General features: G+C 37.0%; 1 protein-coding gene across 3 annotated transcripts in view; it reads left to right on the top strand.

Moving 5' to 3' along the window:
• TBL1X (transducin beta like 1 X-linked) overlaps positions 1–20,945 on the top strand; it is a 136,832-nt gene that overhangs the window by 17,350 nt on the left and 98,537 nt on the right. The window contains exon 1 of one of the 3 annotated variants that reach the window (XM_015639226.3): positions 11,061–11,253. The exons of the other annotated variants lie outside the window; for them this stretch is intronic. The gene's annotated coding sequence lies outside the window, so the exon portion shown is untranslated. Of the gene's footprint in view, positions 1–11,060; positions 11,254–20,945 lie in introns of those variants that run through there. 3 annotated transcript variants of the gene reach the window in all.

Raw genomic sequence — 20,945 nt, 5'->3', positions numbered from 1 at the left:
TTAGGGCAGTTCTTTACCTGGGCCAGTCATACTTTACTAAAGGAAAAATTGTGGAGTGTAGCATGTCCTGCAATACTCAGGCCACTGTGGATATGTCTTCTGCAAATTGGCCTGGAAATGCATTCATTGTTTTGTTCTACTTTTCATCTAACAGAATCCATCTTGTATCTCTGATTTTATTCTTAATATAACTTCTGGGGACCAGAACTATCTTGTGTCTCTTTTCATCTGGATTTTTCTAGATTTTAATATAATCTTCCATACAAGATTCACGATTAGCATTTCTAAGCAGCAATTTAATACAATTAATGATGCTTTATTATTGATCAAGGTTTCCTGTCTCCTGTTATATCGTGAAAACTGCTGGCTCTATTCAATGCTTCTGAGCTTCTCTATACTGATATTTGCTGGCTTGTAATTCTAAAGAGAAGAATAAATAATTCACATGAAGCTAGGAGGTTTTGTTTATCTTTTTAAAAATGTTGCAACAAAGTGGTCTGAGTGTTAGGCCTTATAATACAATTCCAAATATTTTTAAAATAGAAAACTTATGAGATAATGATATTGATGTTCTGTCTTGCCAAATAAATATTTCAGTGGACTGATAATGTGGAGCTGCTTTGGAGGGATTTCTGCTGACATGATTGTTACACAGTGTGATTGCTATGCTGCTGATGTTAGGCACCAAACCTGACCCACTGTAAAATGTTTACAGTTTTGCATTCTCTGTGCTCTAAAAATGGAGCGCTTTCACAGTCTTTTATTCTCATATAATTTCTCCCTTTCCATGCAATCATACCTAGAAATCAGCAGCTTGCTTTTCAGGGCTGACATGCACGCTGCTTTATTTTTCAATTTCATCAGTAATAGGCTTTCCCTGGCTTGTAATGCTGCTCCACTGACACAATGATGGTTATTCCTTATTCACACAAAAAAAATCTAGTGAAGTTTCTCTAAAGATTTCAGTCTTTATGGTGGGGTTATTAAAATATATAAAATTATTCAGAGTAATAGTTTTTCAGCACTTCATTCTATTTTTTCTTGAAACAGAGTATGCATTTGTAATACTACTCCAGGATGGATGGAGTCTAATACGTGTGTCCTCTGGCTTCTATGTTAGCTGGGCTTTGAAGTGATAGTATACTGTGTGTGTGTGTTCAGACTTTCATAGATGAGGAAACAGGAAAACAAAACTCTCTTCAGGACTTGTAAACCCTCTTCAAAGGTATCAGGAACAGAAAAAAATGTCAGCAAGAGGCCATGTCTGCCAAACTGTGGCTGCTTCTGCTTTTGTACATAGTGGTGTCTGGGACAGCAATGGGCCGGTGATAGCAAAGCAGCACTAACTGCTTGTGTGCACAGCATCTCTGCTGGGCCAGAAGTGGCTTTCTAATGGACTCAGGTCCTCAGTTCTGAAGGCCAAACCTACTTAAACTCTGGTCACCCAACTTTTAAGCTGAAGTGGGTATGTTATTTATCCTGGCCTGACTGTTTTACCAGTGAAGTGCCATCTATCTCCATCATTTGCTTTGGTGGCAACTGCTTTGCACAGCTGATACCTCTCTGAGGCTAAAGGCTCTTAAAACCTTTTGGCCCTAGTGGCATATCCACACGTGCCTCGTGCTGTTTAGCAGCAGGTAGCTGAAGGCTTTTTGGTTTGTATGGTTGTAGTTTCAGGTAGGACTAGGCTTTATGATATTATTTGTGTACCTGTTCAAAAAGCTCTATTTCAAAAGGCTATGTAAATATAAGTAAAAATAGGCCTCTTTTCTTATAATGTAGATACTCAGGGTGCTTTATTGACACATGTGTTTGGGAGAGGTTTTGTTGGTTGGTACTTCTGTTAGTTCTGAATCCATGAGGAAATAAAATTGAACTGTGTTTTTTTTTTCCTGAGTCATAGAGTTTTAAACTAAGGACTGTGGTGTCCCACAGGTGGAAGGAGCACCTAAGAAGGGAGCACCAAGTAGATGCTTGGTGGTCAAAAGGCGTGACAGAAGTCACAGGCTCCGCAAAAGCTGTCAAAGTAGCGTTAGTAAATTACACACCTGGCATGGAAATTGGTGATTGTTAGTCCCTTATCTCCAGGTATAAATGTGTGGCAGTGAATATGGATTAAAGGTTTGGGCATATGGGAAGAGAGAGTGACAGAGATGAATTAAAGAAGGGGAGAGAGAAATGTGGGATGTAAAGAAGGAATAGAGATTACCAGTCCTGATGCCAGCATTGATCCAGCTGATGGTGTGGCCAGGATCCTGGGCTGCATGTCCCTAGGCTTTGTTGAGTGCCTTTTTAATGGTAGGATTCCTCACTCTGGAGATAAATTTCTCATTTTCTATGCAAATCAGCTATCATGTGCAATTTATTCTTCTAGACCTTTCTTGAAATGTGTGTCAGAGGGCTTCAGAGGTCTTTGACTGTCTTGTTCCCCACTGCTGTCCATGCCTCCTTCTCAATCTCATCCCTGTGTTTGTGCTGTACTATGTTGTGTTCGTGTCCTCAAGCCAGAACAAGGACATTTCTCCAGCCACATCCTGTTCTTCTTGCAGTGTTATTGCCAACAGTCCTTGGTGGTTATCACACCAATCCTTGGCTGGCTCCACAGCTATCAGTGCCTCAGACGTACAATAAACATCAGCCCCTTATCTTCTAAAGGAACACATGAGTATGTTATTTGGGGCTAAAAGAGTTATTCCATGTTCAGGAAAGAGTAAGAACTTCTCATGTTCTATGAGCTTAGAATATCTACATAAATACACCTCTTTCTTTTTACAGGTAGTAAGTTACAGAACCTCAGTTATTAAGCCTTAAAATGCAGTTCTGGCTTGGGATTCAACGTAGGGAGTCATACTATTATCAGTGATAAACGTAGTCGTATCCATGCACTAAAGGTAAAACCCTTACGATTTCCCAGCTCTGACAGAGAGCAGGATGAAATACATTGTCATGGATGTTTCTGAGGAAAGGTATTGTCCTGGCTTTCTGATAAAGTTGGCAGTTAAAAAATTGCTTTTATTGTTAAATTGGACAAACTTGATCTGGAAGTAGCAGAACACAGAAAGCAACAGACACAATAATGTCACTAGAATTCAGTTTTCACATTAAGACTCACAGACCTTGATTTGGACCTCAGGTTCACCAGTGGAAATCTGGAATAGCTTAATCTGTAATTCATTTGAGTCTCTCCAGGCATACATTGCTGGAATTGAGTGCAGCTTCAGCCAAGCCACTCCAGGCTGAATTGTTCACCTGCTTATTCGCCAATGAACGTGTGCATCTACTCACCCATTGACACAGTTTCCTATGAAGCCAAAAGACAGGGGCACATTTTATAAAAGCAAGGAAATCTTGAAATTCATAACTTTTGACAGCCATGACAAATAAGCAGCTGTATCCATTACCAGGCCCCAGAGTTATCTAGTATCCTTTCTTTATGTAATTTCTTACACTTTTTTTTTTAATACATCAGTCTTTTCACTTGTTATTTATTATTCATAGCATTAATAAGAGTTCACTACTTCCCTTTTATTTTCATTGCTGTCTTGAATATTTTAACACAGTAACTGTGCTTGCTTTGTTTCCTTGCTGTGGATTTTTTTCATGCTTTTTTCTCATCTTGTGTTTCCTAGTTTTATCATCTGGAAATATTATTAAAGACGTTATATACCTTTTCTTCATCCAGAGACGTGGTGCATCTGTTGACCTTCAGGGCATATTGCTGGGGCCATCTGGTTTTCAAGGGAAGTGGGGGTTGGCAAGAAACGGGGAAGGATTTAAGGGAGAAGGAGATATTAGGTTACCTATTTATTTTTCGATTAAGGTTTGCTTTGTTGAAGAGTAAGACTGATTGATACTTTGTTACAGTATTTGTCTTTTTATAGTCTTTGGAAGTGAGGTGACCAGGACAAAATACCAACCCCATTTCAACCTGAGAAAAAGTGTATTTAGAACAAGTTTGAGTTCTGGAACATTTCCCCCAGTTTTTCGGAGGAAGCCTGATAGTCTTTTTCTAGTGAATTCACAGAACGTAGCTAAGAGACACCATTTAATTTCTTCTCTTACCCTTCTAGAATAAGGGAGTCTGACATGTATGTGCAGGAGTATGACATGTATGCGCAGGTTTTACTGGAGCTGAAGACAGAGCAGGAAAATAGAGAATTTTATCAACTCTGGATGCTGCCTGTTTCAATATGGCTACAACAATTGCTGTTCAGTGGTTTTGATACACCTTTGCTTTATCTTTTTCTCTTAGCACCATTAAGAAACCACTGGTTGGCCATATAGGATATAAATTGGTAATTTTTCTTATATTTTGTAAATGTTTGTCATATATTATGAAATTCACTGCAGTGCATAAAAAGCTTTTTCATGTGCTAAAAGCTGTTTCAGTTCAGTTAACCAAAGTCTGATATATGAACAGAAAATATGGTACACACTTTATTAGGAGAGGAAAGAAAAATTATTTTAAGTAAAGTTACAGAATAACAAATATATTTTTTTTATAAATTATAATTTAAACATTTTATTAAAAAAATAAGAAAGTAAAAAGAGTCTGGTTCTAAGAGAAAAGTTTAAGCTCATGTGTTAAAAATAATCTTCTCTCAATTAAGAAGGGGCTCATCTCAATTAAAGCAGAATTTCCTGCATTTAATTATTGCCTCTTCATAGGTGTAAGTTCTGAGTGATCTGTTTAAAACCCCAAACATCCCAGGAGGAGAGGGAGTCTCTGTGTGTGTGTCCCAGTGCTTCTCCTCATTGTGTCATCTCCATAACTGACCCCCAGTAAAACTAAAACTCCCCCTGATCCAACAGCTCCTGCCCATGCACAAGCCTTCTCACAACCTGTAGCAGACCAAGTGTCTGGGTTAAAGTTATGACAATGTAATGACCTTGTCATATGCTTTTGTATTTAATAGAGTTCAGAACACTTCTTAATTATTCAATTTATTGTCAGTCTTCTCAATGGATTTATTTCTCCATTTTGACCGCTGTATTTTAGGAAGACAGAAGGCAGTTGAGTTATACATTTCTTACCTTACAAATAAACCAATATGCATGGTGAAGAAAGAGTAGAAGAAACAGCACACCTTTGTAGTGTTTAATCCTTTCTGTCTGAATTTGGAGAAAGGGATGGATAGGGGGGAAAAAACTCTTAACTTCTGTGAGGAAAGAGAAGACTAAGTAGCTTCATTAGGAAAGTCCTCTTAATCCATTGTGATTTTGGGGATATTTCATTTTTAAGTGTATTATCTGAGGTGTCATTCTAATCTTGATCTTAGCTTTTTCTCCAGGTTCTTTTAAATAAGCAGTAAAGTTGAGAGTAAGTCAAAAGAGCTTACAGAAGCAAAGTTAAAAGCTTGCTTTGATGTTTGCCTTGTGACCTAAAAGCATTTGAAAAGCTGACCTAAATAAAACCGATAGGAACCTCATTCCCTGTCCTTTGTTTGTTTGTTTGGAGTTTTTTATTTTGTTTTTTGGAAGAGGATTGGTTAGTTGATCTTAATTTTGAGGAACAGCAGAGGACAGAAAGGCTATTATCTTTTCCAATGGCCATGATCAGAAGCTTTCTCACAAAGTCACACATGGGTTTGTAGAAATTCTACCCAAGGCTTGTAGCTGCCTGTGTTAGTTTTCAAGACTGTAGCTTTTCTTAGGAAAGCACATAAAAAGCATAAAACGTCTATCAGAAAAACTTATTGTTTGAAGAGCGGCCACACCTTGGAATTCCTTCCTTGGTGGTAGTGAGTTTGTGTAAATGTGAAATAACCAAGAGTACTGTAATTTGATTTCAGGGGGTTGTGAAGGTGTTCGAGAGACCAAGCTTTCAAAGAGATTCATAGTGCCATAAAACATAAAACTTTGATATAGTTGCAGGTTTTGCTTTTTAAACAACATACAGTAAAATCAGGCACAGGCACAGTAGGAACATGAACAAGCAAGGAATCATGTTGTTTTCGGGTGAGCGTGGAGTACAAAAAGTTAAAGACAGAAAATTTTATTTTACGAAACTGAAAGCCTGTACTCTAGATTAATTTGTTCGAATCTTATTCTGTGGATCATATCCCCACTTCCTTTATATTTTAATGCAGAGTTCCTGTCTGCTGCTTTTTTATTCATGCAGAGGTGCTTATGGAATTGTAAATTAAATTGTTTTCTGAATCAGACACCAACAAGATCATTAATTAAATTCCAAGATAGAGCCAAACCATATCCTGGCTGCCTCTGTAATGTTGATGGAATTAAAACAGGCCTGGTGACAAAAAATTTTACGTGGAAAATCGCAATTACTTTGGTTAGACATAACAGAGTAAGTCTGTTTGACTTTCAAATCCTGAATGAATTTGCAAGATGTGAATCTGGAATAACACTGGTAGGCTGAACAGATCCAGTGACAAGTGACTGGAGTCCCTTACCATGGCTACTCTTTCCATGCATTTTTGAAGGCATACCTGAAGGAATAAAGCATCTCTGAGGTCTGTTTGAATTTACAAAGTGATTTTTTCTCATTAGAATATCATGTTTTGGTTCTCTTACCAAAGCAACGTTTTTCATAGAAAACATCTTTAGAAGTTCTGAAGAACGGGAAGTAGCTTGTGGATTTTTATAGGAAACATTTTCCCAACAGAAGAGAAAGCATGAAAGGAATGTGCAGATTACCATTTGGAAATGTAGTAAGTAAACAAGGGCACTGAAATGGAAATCAGATGAAGAAGGTTGAGAAGGGCTATAAAGGACTTTAAAAATTAATAATAAATGAATAAATAAAATAGACACTGGAACAGGTGGTCCAGAAAAGCTATGGATGCCTGAAAGTGTGGAAGGCCAGATTGGATAAGGCCTTGAGAAGCCTGGTGTAGTGGGAAGTGTCCCTGCCTGTGGCAGGGGGTTTGGAACAAGATGATCTTGAAGGTCCCCTTCAAACCAAGCTATTCTATGATTCTATAGGAAAAAAAAAAAAGTTGCCTACATAAATTTGGATATTTTTCCAGATGTATAGGTTAAGTTACATGTTTTCAAAGGTTTTAGGTCTTTGTGACAAAGAAGGTGACTGCGATGCTGACAGTACTTAAGAATATAAGTGTAGCAAGAAGGGCTGGAAAGGGAGAAAGTGTTCAGAATAATTCTGGAGAATAATCACATTAGAAATGGATAAGGATTCTGGTCTTCAGTATAGAAGAGGCAAGTCTGGAGCACAGAGTATCTTTTCATAAGTGATAATTAAAATCACTTTTGAATGAGATTCCCTTTTGCAAGAAGAATAAGACAGTCAAGGACAGAGCTCCATGGATTCCCCAAATGAGGTGTAAAATGCAATTATCAGTGAATAGAAACATCCAAAACAAAAAGTAATTCCATATACTGTAAGAAGAAGTCTAAAAATTAGCAGCTTCTTTTTCAGTTGAAGCCATGGCTATACGCACCTTTCACAGTCAGTTGTTTCTTTTGGTTTCATTGTTGCAGAATTGAATTCAAAAGTAGAAAAAACAGTATACTAGAGGACTTGAGGATGTGCTAGGTGTTGAGTGAAAAACCCTTCTGTCTTCTGATAGACATTTTACATCTGCCGTTTCTGTAGATTGTAGAAGAAAAGCCTGTCATTTTGCCATTTATTAAGTGGTTCACTGGGTGGAATTAAATCTGTTGAACAGGAAATTTTGAAAAATAAGCGCATTTATATTAAAAGTTTGATTAAACCCCTTAGGTAAACTGTATAAACATGGAAGATGAATTTGGATTTTCAGGGCGATGTTGCCTAACTCCTTTTCTTTGAAAAAAAAACCCAAAAACATACATACATAAGAAAAAAACATAGAAGCATGTATTTGCAGTCTAGAACATCGATTTTTTTGGTTGGGATCATCTCACCTAACTTTTTACATAGATGTTACATAGATGTCAGGTAACAGAGGTGTCTGTCTACTTTGGAGCCACCCCTGATGCAGATTTAGGTGCTCCCAGCACATGAGCACTCTCCTTGTGGGGCAGTCCTACCCATCAGTGTATCATGCCCCAGAAGTGTCTGCCTCCTGAGGTGGAGAGGAGCTGCCCTTGGATACATGTCTATGTTGTACCTGTCAAAAAGACATCAACCCAACTATGCTGCATTTCACTAATCTAAATAATTACTCCTTACTGTCCCTCAAATACTTGGTTTAAAATATAGCTGAGCTAGCATTCATTTATATGTATTTTTAATCAGCTATGCCTTCTGTCCAAGGCTTTTGTTTGTCATAATTGATATCTGATATCGTCATCTTTCTGAAACTAAAATAACTTGCTGTAAGGTACTTCCTAAGAGAAGAAAACTAAGGTAAAATTTTTAAAGCAGAGAGAAAACACATAAATAAGAACGTGGGTTCACTGTTAAAGACGTGCCAAAGGAAACAATGCTTGAAGGGTATTAAGAGAGGTCAGTAGGGAGGAGCTGAGTAGCTCCAGGCATGTGTATAACTAATTTTTGAAATACTACAAGTGTAACTCACATTATAAATAACCATATGTTCATTAAGTAAGTGAAGAAGGAAAATCTGGGAAAAGTTTGTCCAGACATTTATAACTTTTTTAATGGCAGTTGATTTTTTCCATATGATTTTCAGATTAAGAAGTGATTTTCATCTCTTGAGAGTGCTCATTGTTGAGGCTGTAGTTAAGGAAAAGAGCCAAGTTACCATCCAAGCTTAAATGCAAAGCATGAAAAACCTTTGGGATTTAAGCTAGTTGTTGGTTTCTTGATACAGCTTTTACTTTATAGCAGAGGTGTATAGCAGATATTCACCAAAAACTTAGTTTATATTTTTTTCCTAAAGTCCAAAGTGGAGATTGAACAACTGAACAACAAGGGAAGAATATGGCTTCTGCCTATCAAAATGGAAATGTTCAGTACATATTATGCAATTCATCCTCATCATAAAGAATGTACTGTTGTTCTATTTCTGATTTCATATTCAGCCATAATATAGTTTTATACAAAAAAGGATAACCTTTATAGGATGAGCATACAAAGAAAGTGAACTTATAAAATAAGAGCAAGGACAGTTCATAGTGGAAAAAAATGGAATAAAGACAGGTTCCTCTGCAGACACTATTGTAAATGTCAAGTAGATTTTGACAGCTGGTAAGTTGGGGACATAATTTTTAAAAAATTCCATAGATGCAGACTGCCTTTTAGTGTGAAGAATTTACACACAGTGAAATGAGAGGGTAGGTAGCATATGGGGGATTAAGGCATCTGAGTTCTAGTGGAATCTGGAGGCAAACAAATAGACCTTAAAGAAAAAGACAACTGTAGTGGTCACACTGGTGTTATGTTTGTTGATTTGTGGCGTAGCGATCTACCCTAATTAAAGGAAGGTTCATCTCATGCAGTTTTCTATCCCAGAGAGAGCCTCTGTAATACAGAGGAGAGGAACACATCAGAGAAGAACTTGTTTGGAGCACTGAAGATTTCTCTTTAACAGACTGGTTTCTGTGGCAGTCTGTTTTGATGGAAGCTCTTTGTACACTCAGGTGAATTGTTATACATTATGGTCAGTTGTGTTAAATAAAGTGTATTCTTACACTTTAAAAATTTAAATTAAATTTAAGCAAGCATTGGTATTTCTGTTAAACATAGTTTCCAAAAATTACTTTGGATTTGGACATCTCTGAAAGTATTCATAGAAAATCAATTACATATATACTTGTGCACTTAAAATATTACTTCAGTATATATTTGTTTTTGGCTTCGGTTTAAATTACAGATAGAAGGACACTTGGCTCTGATCCTAAGAGGGATAGATTAGTTTGGTAATACAAACTATTTCAGGAACTGAGCTATACATTTATTTCTGTATCTTTGTCTTTTGGTTGGATTTCTCTGCATGCTTTCTTTATGGTTGTGCTTACCTCTCAGTTTTTTAGGACATGCTTTTTAATCAACATTCTGCAAGTCTAGCAGTACTGCTTGACACAGGGCTCCCACTCCGTGCAGTTGCTGCATCAGGAGGAGATTCTGCTGAATCACAACTCAGTATGAACAGCTTAGAAAGAAAATATTTGAATGTTTGATAGAAACCAAACAGATTTTTCTTTAAAATTTAATATAAAATGCAAAATCATGACCTATAAATTCTGACCTACTAACTAATGAATTATTATTTGCATTGATCTAGTGAAAGTAGTACTTGGTATTTGCTGCTGAAGTTTTAGAGAAAGTCATCAGCTCACTTTTGAGAAGATGGTGTACCTGGATGTAGCCAAGGTAGTAAGCTCCCATCTGGTAAATGTAACCCTTCCAGCAGGTTTTCTTCATTTCTGCTTATCAATTTAGTGAATAGCTTAAAGATGAGAGATTAGTAGTTACTTGGGAGATTACTAGTCAGGAAAACCCCTACTTTCTTCCAATTAGTAATTTCATTAGAAAACCAAGAAAGAGGGGCTGAGATCTTTTGAAAGGTTCCTTTTCTGAGGTTTTGAAATCTTGGAGGGCATAGGGACCAGAAATACTCAGTTTTCTTTAATTATAGATAATTTCTTTTGTATGTATTGAATTGGAATAAAATGTAGAACTGTTTACAGGGTCATGCATGTTTTACATAAACCTTTATTAACTGGTAAAACACTGTTTGAAAAGATCCTATTGTGTTTTTAACAAGGATTTTTCCTTTTTTTTCCCATTTTAATTGAAGTTTAATTTCCATTTTAAAAAAAATATGGCCCTGTATGTAAGAAGGGGTCACTAATTATTTTCCAACTAAATGATGTAAGAATAGTAAATATAGGTTAGCACACGTTCTTCCTTAGGTTTGAGCTAATGACAGAGCTTCATGGTAAGCAAGTTGCAGTACTGACCTGGTGTAAAGATTCTATTTCATTACAGAGTAATCAGTGTGTACTAAGAAACACTGAAAAGAATAACAAAAATATCAGTGTTGTAAATGGCTGTGCAGCTCCAGGATATTTTGGCCAAGCTCCACAAAACATGCAGGGTGTTGGCTGAATCGAAGTGGGCGAGCTCTGGGAGGGGAAGATAAGAGCAGCAAGGCACCGTTTGCACCCTTAGGAAGGGGTGGGTGACGCTGGGCATTCAGCTGAAGCTGTGGCCGTCCCTTCTGCCCAGGGGTGCCCTGTCCCTCCTGCTGCTGCCTTCCACAGCTGGCTCAGCCCTGGGGCTCTGGTGCTCCAGCATCACTTCCCCTGCCAACCAGAGGCTGCTGGCCTGCCTTGAGGCTAAGCACTGCCAGGAAAGGCACTGGAGAAGCTGAAAAAGCCCAGGTGGGTTGGAGGTTGATTCTTTCTGTGATTCATGAATGAGGACTGTGTGGAATATGTTTCTGGATGGTTTTGAGGGAGATGGTAACTTAACCACACTTCTTTAAAGCTTGAAGCAAAGCTTGGTGAGACAGAAAAAAATTGAAATAAGTAATAAATTAGACCTAAAACATGCACGTTCTTTACATGTTACCAGTAGGATTGGAGGGAAAATACTGTTCTTGCTTTTTGCAAAATTAAATCTCTTCAGAAAGTATGCTATCAAGAATAATCAGTTACTTTGTAAGCTTTTTCCATTTGAATTGCTGACTATTCCTCATTTACTCAGTTTTTTACAATGTGCATGGGTTAAAGTTGAATTAGTGTGTTTTATAGATACCAGGTCTTTTAAACATGAAATGTAAGAGGCCACCCATAGCAGAGGAATGTAAAAAGTACATGAAGTCTTCCACCTCTATGTCAGTGGCTTGATAGTGTCATCATCACTATTAATTAATTAATTTAACCACCTGAAATTGACCTGCCTGACTTCTGAGTTCATTTCCTGGCCTGGTAGGAAGTTTGAGGTATTTCTAAATTCAATACTGGCATATTTAATCAGAAAGGAAGCGTTGTTGAAGAGACTTGGGAACTGTGTCACCCTTTCTCTGGGAACAGGTGAGCATTAAGCAGCAGCATGGGGAAAATTTTTACCCCTTCATGTGAATCTTTTGTTGGTTACTCTCAGCCTAAGGTTGATCTTAACAACCTATTGGTTCATTGCATAATGAAAAAATATAAAACTTTAGGACAGTTTTTAGAGATTAGAGAAAAATTCCTCAAACTTACGTTGGAAACATAAGTCTTCCTATTTTGGACTGAGCAGAATTGAAATGATGTTTATTAAATGCTTTTTGTTTATTTTTTCCATCTGTGGTCATATGGTGGAATTCTCAGAACTGGTTCCATGCAGTCAAATTCTCCCTATAAACTGAGTACTTTAAATATGCTGGTGCTGAGAGGTTTTTTTCAATCCCAAAAACACATGAAGAAGGGAATTGAGGAAAGAATGGAAGAAGTGAGTGTTGATTGCCATTTTGGTATAACTAATCTCTGAGATGAATTTGCATTTCCCCCTATCTGTATGTGTATTGTATATTCTTAAGACTTGAAAATACAGAAAATTAGTCTTCTGTGTGAAAGAGAAGATCTCTCTCCATCTTGTCTTATCCATCCTGCCTTGTGCAACAGTTGCCTTAGCCTAATTCCCTTTTATGTGATATTGATTAACAGCCATGCTGAGTCTAGGACTGTCACAAGGACTAAAGGATGTTTAATTATTCAGCTCCAATAAAGTGGAAGACAGTGCAGCAGCAGCAGCTGTAACATAAGTCATTGGTAATTCATCTCCAAAATATAAGAATTGTTCAGTAATAACACAGCAATTCTCTCCTCCTGGCTTGAAGGAAAAACATAGAAATCTAAAGACTGAATATTTGGAGAATGTGTGAGTGATAGGCTTGTCCTCAAGAAAGCTCCGTTCTTTGGGTATGTTCTTAGGTACAATGCCAAGTGATTGTACTCACATGAAAAAACCACTATTTTACCAGAGGCAGAATATTCCTAAAGTCAGGTATTCAAAAAGGAAGAGCATTTTTCTATTTTTTTGTTTATGGGTCTATCACCTCTGCATGTACATGAATATTTCACATTTGTTGTGAAAATCCCCAGTTCTCATTAATAATTTCAATGTGCGAATTTGTTGTGGAAATATATATATGTTTGTATGGTTTTGGATTTGGGCTGGCTTCAAAAGGAGTTGATGTAATCTTTTTCAAGCTTAGAACAAGACATAGAAAAATTAAGGACACTGTTGTATTCAATAAATAGAGCTGAGACCCCTAAAATCACAGGTATTTTGTGCCATAACGTGCCAGCGAAGCCTGCCACTAATTTGCAACATTATTCTGCTTTAGTGTTCCTCTAAAAGATGTGTTGGTATATTTCAGTACTGGAACCATGAGGAGGTCCCAGAGCTGTGGGATGTTGAGGCTGGGGGAATACCACTGTGTCTATGCTTCATTCATGCATTCTTCATTAATAGCTACTTTTGTCATGGTTAAAAAGAGATACTGGCCAAAGTGGATGTTTGACTTCATGTAGTAAGTCTCTTTAACTATCAATGTGTATTTAAAATAATTTTAAATATTGTGTATATTATGCAGAATTCTGTTTTGTGAGAAATACATAATCTTTAAATGCTTCATAAGATGCATAAATTAGAATATAAATAACACATCTTCTAATACGAGATTGTGAGTTATATTTTGTCTGGACTGAACTGTAGGAAACATCTTAATAGAGTGTGATTTCTTAACTCAGAAAGTAACAATAGCCTTGTTTGGATTTTTAATAACATTTTTTAGTTCAGAACTGGGACAAATGGCAGCCTGGCCCAGAGCAGTGTGCTTCTGTGCTTCTGTCTTTACCGTACAAGAGCTTGGATGTGATACTATTTGTTGCTAATGAACACAGAAAACACCAGTATCCTGATGTTTAAAAGGTTTGGGATTTATTTATGTTCATATTCAGTTTTCAGTTATGGACAGATTTTTTTTCCCCTTTTGGGGGAAGTAGGGTAAAGACAGAAAAAGAGGAGCTTGTTCTCGGGTTTTGAAATTACTAGTATTATTATTAACTTAATCTTTAAAAATAGCTCCTCCTTACTGATTAAGATTCATTGTAGTAGAATGAAGACGTCAGAATGAAACAAGTGCTGTGCTTTCTTGTAAAACAGTTTATTGCCCAGTCTTTCCACCTCATTAGTAGATCTTCACATCTTTTTTTCTCAGTTGTGTTAATTCTTTGGTGGTTTTAGGAATGTAGATGGAAGGCAGCTCTCTGCACCAGGGTTAAATCAGATCAGACTGTAGTCACAAGGCAGAGGGAAAAGAGAGTGAGTTTATGGGAAAAATCAATTGTTGGTATGCGAGTACAAATTAAAGCCAGCTTGCCTCAGTGTTTATTTAAGAGATGAACTTTACTGTGACTGGCAAATGGATCAGGAACCTAAATAATGTCATTGTTTTACTCGTTAAAGCTGGAGCAGCAAAATAAATTAGCACAGCCTATGTCTGTGCACAGTCTCTTCAGAATGAGATGAGGTAGTGATGTTAGAAAAAAGAAATTATTTTAAATTAATTCTTTGTTGCTTCCACAGCTAGACCTTAATTAATTGGTACATGATCAGGGTAGCGCAGACTGCTAAATCTCTAGAGTGGCTGATTTTCTGCCCTGCCCTGTGCTGTCGTGTCCTTTAATATTTATACATGGAAAAATGGATAAATATGGTCTGCCTGGATATTTTTGAACTGATACTGGACCCACAGTCCAGGGTGTAATTTCATCATTTCACAAGCACTGTCTGGTTGTAGAGCAAGATACATAAAGCTCTACATTTCATTTGTATTGAATAGTATTTTCAGAACAACAGTTAGAATAAGTTTCTCAGTGGTATAATTTCTTTAATAACAGTCACTAAGTGCAGAGACACACTTGGTCCTGTGTATAAATTCCATACTGTACTGGAAATAACTCCCCCAGTGCTGTGCATTCAGTTTGATTATTATGGCACTTATTGAATGGCTGGGGTTGCTCAGCCTTTGGCCTTGAGCTGTTGGCATGCCTCAGGTGGTAAGCAAATTGCATACAAATGCACTGCTTGTCATGTCTTGCTGCTTAATTTGTTCTTTGGAATAACTTAGTCTCATAATAGGCAGACACATCACAAAGCAAAAAAGCACTGGAGAGAGTTGAAATATTTGCCTTGTAAAGCCCGTCCCAATATTGAGTCACTTATCTTTCATGAAAAGTAATAAATATTGAAATTAATGGCATGCTTCTTCTTTACAGAATTTGTTAGAATGTTTGCATCTGTCAGCAGACTCATAATAAGGTGCCCTTTCACTAGCCCTGTGGTGGGTCTGCATTGTCATCTGGTGATAATATTTAAGCACCCTTTTCATAGGAAGGTAGGGAAATGTGTTGATGGAGGAATTCCCGTACCAAAAAGCTGATCACCCATTAATTAGAACAGATTCATTGCCTTTAATGGTAGTGACAGTCTAGAGTACATTTTTGGGGTCACAGAGTCAATACAGTGCTATTTTTATGATGGTTTATTTTTAATGTGGTGTTTCTGAAAAGTCATACCAGTGCCTCCTTTGAAACAAAGAGTTACATAGTTCTGAACAGCTCAGCAGCTCACAGAAATAATAAAGGACAACAACACCAACAGATCATTTAACTTTTGGGTAATTAAGAACTTTTGTTCTTCCAGAGTATTCATTGCAATACAGAGTATACGTTGCAGTGCACAAAACAGAAAATTACACAGATATCAGCCATGGTGTATATTGCTAGAACCTTGTAATAGTCTTATTTAATGATAGATACTGGGCTATATTGCTCTGCTTGTATCGACAGTGTATCTCACAATTATTTGGTGCATGATGTCAGGTTTAAGAAAGAATTGTTATTTTGGATGGTTCACTATTTAGCTCTTGGCTTTTAATCAGACTGTGCTATTATATTTTGCTACATTCAGTGAATGCAAAATGTCTTTATAGGTCTGTGTGTGTCTGGCAATTTCTATGGATAATGGATTCAATCTTGTTAGACAATCACTTTGATTTCCTTGATAAATTTTTAATGCTTTATGCCCAAATGCCAAAGTGTAGTTCTCACTACTTTTTGATGACCAAGCCTCGACTACTAGAACATGTGGTCTAAATAAATAAGGCAGTATCAAGATTCTTCAAGCCTAGTATATAATCTTTTCAATTTCATGATGAACTGCAACATTTTTCCAAGTTCATCATGCTTTTGGGTATTCTTTATATCATCACATCAAAGCTTGGATGAGTTCTTACCTTGTAAAATGTGAGTCAGTAGGATCTGAACTCAACTGAGTTTATGGACTAATTTCCAGCCTCAAAATGTGACAGATATAATGGAGTTTATTTGTTCCATTTGCAGTATTACATCACAAGTCCAACCTATCTGCCTTTTGCACAAACAGTGTATAGCCTGTAAGAATTAAGAGAAAGGATTTGTCACTTGCAGCCCTCTTTGTTTGGGATTCACAGCATGTTTTAAGGACACCCTTTGGGTGTGTGTGGAATGGTGACTTTTGTATTTCATATTGTGACCATTAGCAACCACAGATAAATTTAATCATACCACTCAGAGAATATGGAAAGCTGTACAGAATACTAATAATGTGAATCATGAATTTTTAAGCTCTCAGAGGATGCTCTAAAAAGAAATTGATTAATCACTGTGCTAAAATAATATAGCACCTAAAAATAGACTTTTACTTGGGCGGACATCATAAGATAGTGGTGTAGCATCAATACTGGATGGCAGTAGACTCCATAAAGCAGTTCTGGCTCAGTAATGAGTTTGCAGGTATGTTAATTACTTTAGAATCACTTAGGATTTCTCTAATATTCATCTTCTGCTTAATTTGGTGCACCTACACCTGTGTACGCACTTAGCACATGAAACCCTTCCCGGAATTTGATGGAGTTTTTGTTAGTTCACTCATCTGTGTTAGGAAAACAAAACCAACCTGCTCACTAAGCAAGGTTGGTGTTGATACATTTCTCCAGATTGTACCACAGTTTTATTGCTACCTAGGGGGCAAAGAGTAGTATTTCACATGTCAGTGCAAAGGGGTTGTGTGGAGTTTTAGTATGTTACAGCACTAAGAACCATGGCATATCCCTCCAGAAACCCTGGCGCTGCAGCCAGCCGGCCCAGAAACACAAGCATGGTTTCACAGCGCAGCTCCTGTCATGAGAGCTACTCCATCACTCAAGTAAATCCTGAGCCATCTTGCTGTCAGTTTATTGATTTTTCTATTTCTCCCCCCTTTTTTTTTTTACACTTTCACCCTGCAAAAAATATGCTGTAGGGAAAATGGTAGGAAGGCAATTGGTAGATCTTTATGACAAATCACATAGAAGCAGCAGGATGCACTAGATGCTTACTAGAAGAACTACAGTTTAAAAATAAACATCATATATGAGCATAATATTTAAGGCTCCAGAACAGGTTAGCATAATAAGTGGCAGTAAACATATTTAAAGAAGTAAAGAATAAAAGTAAAATAAATATTGTAGCATCTTAATCTAAATTAGATTTCACAGAGTACTGGGGGGTAGTAGAACTGTGAAGTCTGAGAGATTGGTTCCATTTGCTGTTAATGTTCAGCTTGCATGCACTGGTATTTCTGCCCTGAAAGAAAAATATGAGTTCTCTAGAATAATCCAGCTTTTCATTCTATTTTGCAGCCTTGTCTAAGCAGATGAATCTGATAATTCCTTAAATGGGAAATTTGCCAGCTGAGAGAAACCTAGAGGGCAACAAATGGGCAGTTATGACAGAATGTCTTGAATGCTGAGAATGTTGTTTTGATTCCACACTGTTTAAAAATATATTTGTCTAGTGAAAGGTAAAATGTTACACAGACAGATAACACAGGAGATTTCTGAAGCATGACACACATACATACACACATGCACACACAGTATTTGCATGGATTATATTTTTTTTCTGTAGGCTTAACCCAGATAAATTAAATTACAAAAGCTCTCGAAAAAAAAAAAAAAGAGGGGGTGGGGAGGGGGCAGGGCACAAAGCAGTGAAATCAAAGCAACTCTGCCTTAAGGCTGCAGAGATTTCCTTATCTTATCCTGCTGTTTCTAGGTATTGCAAAACATATGGCTCACCTTTAGGGGCAGTCCCCAAACAGTGGGAGATGTTGCATCCCATCTGTGCTGCAGCAACTGGAGGTGCAATAAGAAGGTGAACTGAGGACGCCAGGATGACTGTGTTTAAACTCATTGCTGGTTTACTGAGGTGGTGTCGGCGGGAGGGTAGTGGGGCACGTTTAGTTTGGGTGGGTTTTTTTAGCTACCATGTGGATGTGCCTTACAAGCCTGAACACGGAGAAAAATTGTTTTGAGGAAACTTGGTAGCCTGAATCCAAGAGTAAAAATTTCAGGATCCTAGATGCTGGGAAAAGCAAAGAAAGGAAGAAAAGCTAAGAGCGAAAGCATTTCTTTGTCTCCCACATTTTATTCTGACAGCAGCTGAACTGGCTGAATAGGCTCCTGTCCCCCACTGTTAAGAACTGTTCAGTGTTGCTCCCATGAGATTTGGTTGATCGTGTAGTCACTCTAACCTGATTCATGCACTGTAATCTAGCTTAGCTTGAACACTTTTTAACACTAACTCTCTGAACTCTTTTAATAAGAGTCATTTGGACATGAGCAGATATTCCACAGACACTGAGGGACGGCCATGTTCAGCAGGAATGTAAGGGAAAAGTGATTACGAGGAACAAGGGAATAATGCTACTCTAGTGAAGAAGCATAATGACGGACTGAAATTGCACACTGTAGTGAATAGAATGCAGAATATAGCTAGATGTACCCTGATGAAAATTAACTTTTTAATACCTGTCTCCCAGAATTTCTAAGCCAAGCTTCTAAGCCCCTAGGCTTATGCTGCAGAATTTTCCTAAATAATTTCAAAGGCCAGAGCAAGAAATGACTTAACACCTTTGCATCTCACTAAAGCACTTTAATGTAAACAAAATCTGTAAACTGAGATGCAAAAGGTCTCTTAATGATCTTTTTCTTGTTGCTTCTATCATTGCTATAATTATTATTTTACTTCAATGAGTCTTTTGCTATCAGTCCTTCTTTTCCTGCTAGTGTAACACAAGGAAACCACTTATTATAATGAAGACTGAATATTCATACCCAGCTTTAGGCATCAGCATCCATATACATAAATTTGAATTAAAGTTAAGTGGCATGAACATCCCTGGCATGTTCTGTCATGATATAAAAAGGATCTTTTTCATTTAATACAGCAAATAAAACTAGCTATCTTCCTGTGCAAATATTTGTTCTCATTCTTCATAGTTTTTTTCAATTTGCAGAAGGAGAGTTTAGCTTGCAAGATGAAAAGGCTGATGGGTTTCCAGAACTGCAGGCCTCTTCCCTTTTGTTTTGAAGTCAATGGCAATTGTACTTCTGAGACCCTGGGAAAAGTCACCTTTTAATGCTGACTAAAAGTAATATCACATACAGTCTGCATAAAATTTGTTGATATAAAATGTACATGGAGGTGTAGTGCTGTATTAGGGCATGCATGTATATGTACAAATATGAACAGTCTGCATTGCAATTTGAATTATTGTCCTGATCTGTATGACTTTGAGGTGTTCTTAATTTATTAGTTAACATTTCAAGAAACAGACCACCTATTAATTGAACAGACCTAAATGTACTTATTTAATAAAATTGACGCACAGGTAAGCATTAAATGCTGTGGGATACTTCACTTTGATGGAAGTAATAAAAGCCTTTTCCCCTTTCCACTTTCATGACCTTGTAAGGTCCCTGAAAGTTTTCAAGAAATGATGTTTGCAGCAGCAGGATCAGTGCCTTTGGAGCCTAATGCTGGAGTAACAAGGCTGAGGAATCTTCAGGGAGAAGGAAAGCAACTTAGCTTTGCAGTTTTCTGCATTTCAGAAGTCCTTCTACCTCCTCAACTAACTAATTGGTTGAACTCTCAGAATTTGGTGTGGTTTTGCATTTGTTTTGTTTTGTTGTGTGATCTGAGTTTTGAAATTTGATGCTGATATTTTTCATCATGGCTTTGGAAAATACTTTAGGAACTTTACTATATGCGAACATACCATGAAGTAGAATGAAGTATTGACTGAATATTGGATATTCAAAAACTTGGATAACTGTTTGCTAATGCTAAGATACTGAGTATGCTTTCTGTGTGTCCCTTCAATGAACGAGTCTAAAGAATCCTTATAAATTTGTGACCTTAGAAATTACTTGAAGCCCACAGAATTTTCTTTCTTGAAATAAACCAAAGATGGATAGATGCTACTATTTATGTTGTCAGAATTGCATTAAAACACACAATATAGGTATGTTGAGATAATCCTTTATTGAATTAATTAAAGGAATTTTTCCTAATCTTTTTACATAAACAAGCTTTTCTAATATATGTATATACTGGTCAAAATTGTCATTTATGCTATCAAAAGAGGTGAATTTTGTCTCAGTGTAGAGGTGTGGATACTCATTTACTCCTAAATGGCATATAATGATGAGACAGCTACTATTCACCACCAGGTTAATTAGAATAACAAATCAACAGAACCAAAATATATTGAAGGTATTTCCTATAAGATGCAGATGGTAATTTTGAAGGGTTTTTTCACTGAAATTTCACTTCTGCTGCTGACTATTAAAATATTTTATTAAAAAGCTTGAATATGTTGAAATTACCTGTGTTACTGACCAAGTCCAAGGACTGGGTTCCTCAGACCAGTGCTCTTTACACCAAGTCTGTGTGATGTTCTCTGACAGGTTATTTCATCCATGTCTTTTGAAATGCTCAGGTTTTTCACAGCGATGTGTACTGCAGATGCTTTCATGCTCCTGCTCTTTTTTTATATTTAGTGTTTTTCTATAGAATGTAGCCAGTATTCTCAGCTGCATTTTTCATATCCAGACAGTATAACCTACTAATGTGTCCTGCATTTTAATTGTGGGTAGATTAAAATTCACATACATACCATTAAACGGTAATTCAATTTAATATAAATAGTTTTTACT

This window comes from Parus major, chromosome 1 (genome assembly GCF_001522545.3).
Source record: "Parus major isolate Abel chromosome 1, Parus_major1.1, whole genome shotgun sequence".
Lineage (NCBI taxonomy): Eukaryota > Metazoa > Chordata > Aves > Passeriformes > Paridae > Parus > Parus major.
Note: the sequence above shows the minus strand (reverse complement) of the source record. Positions and strands in the feature narration are given on the sequence as shown.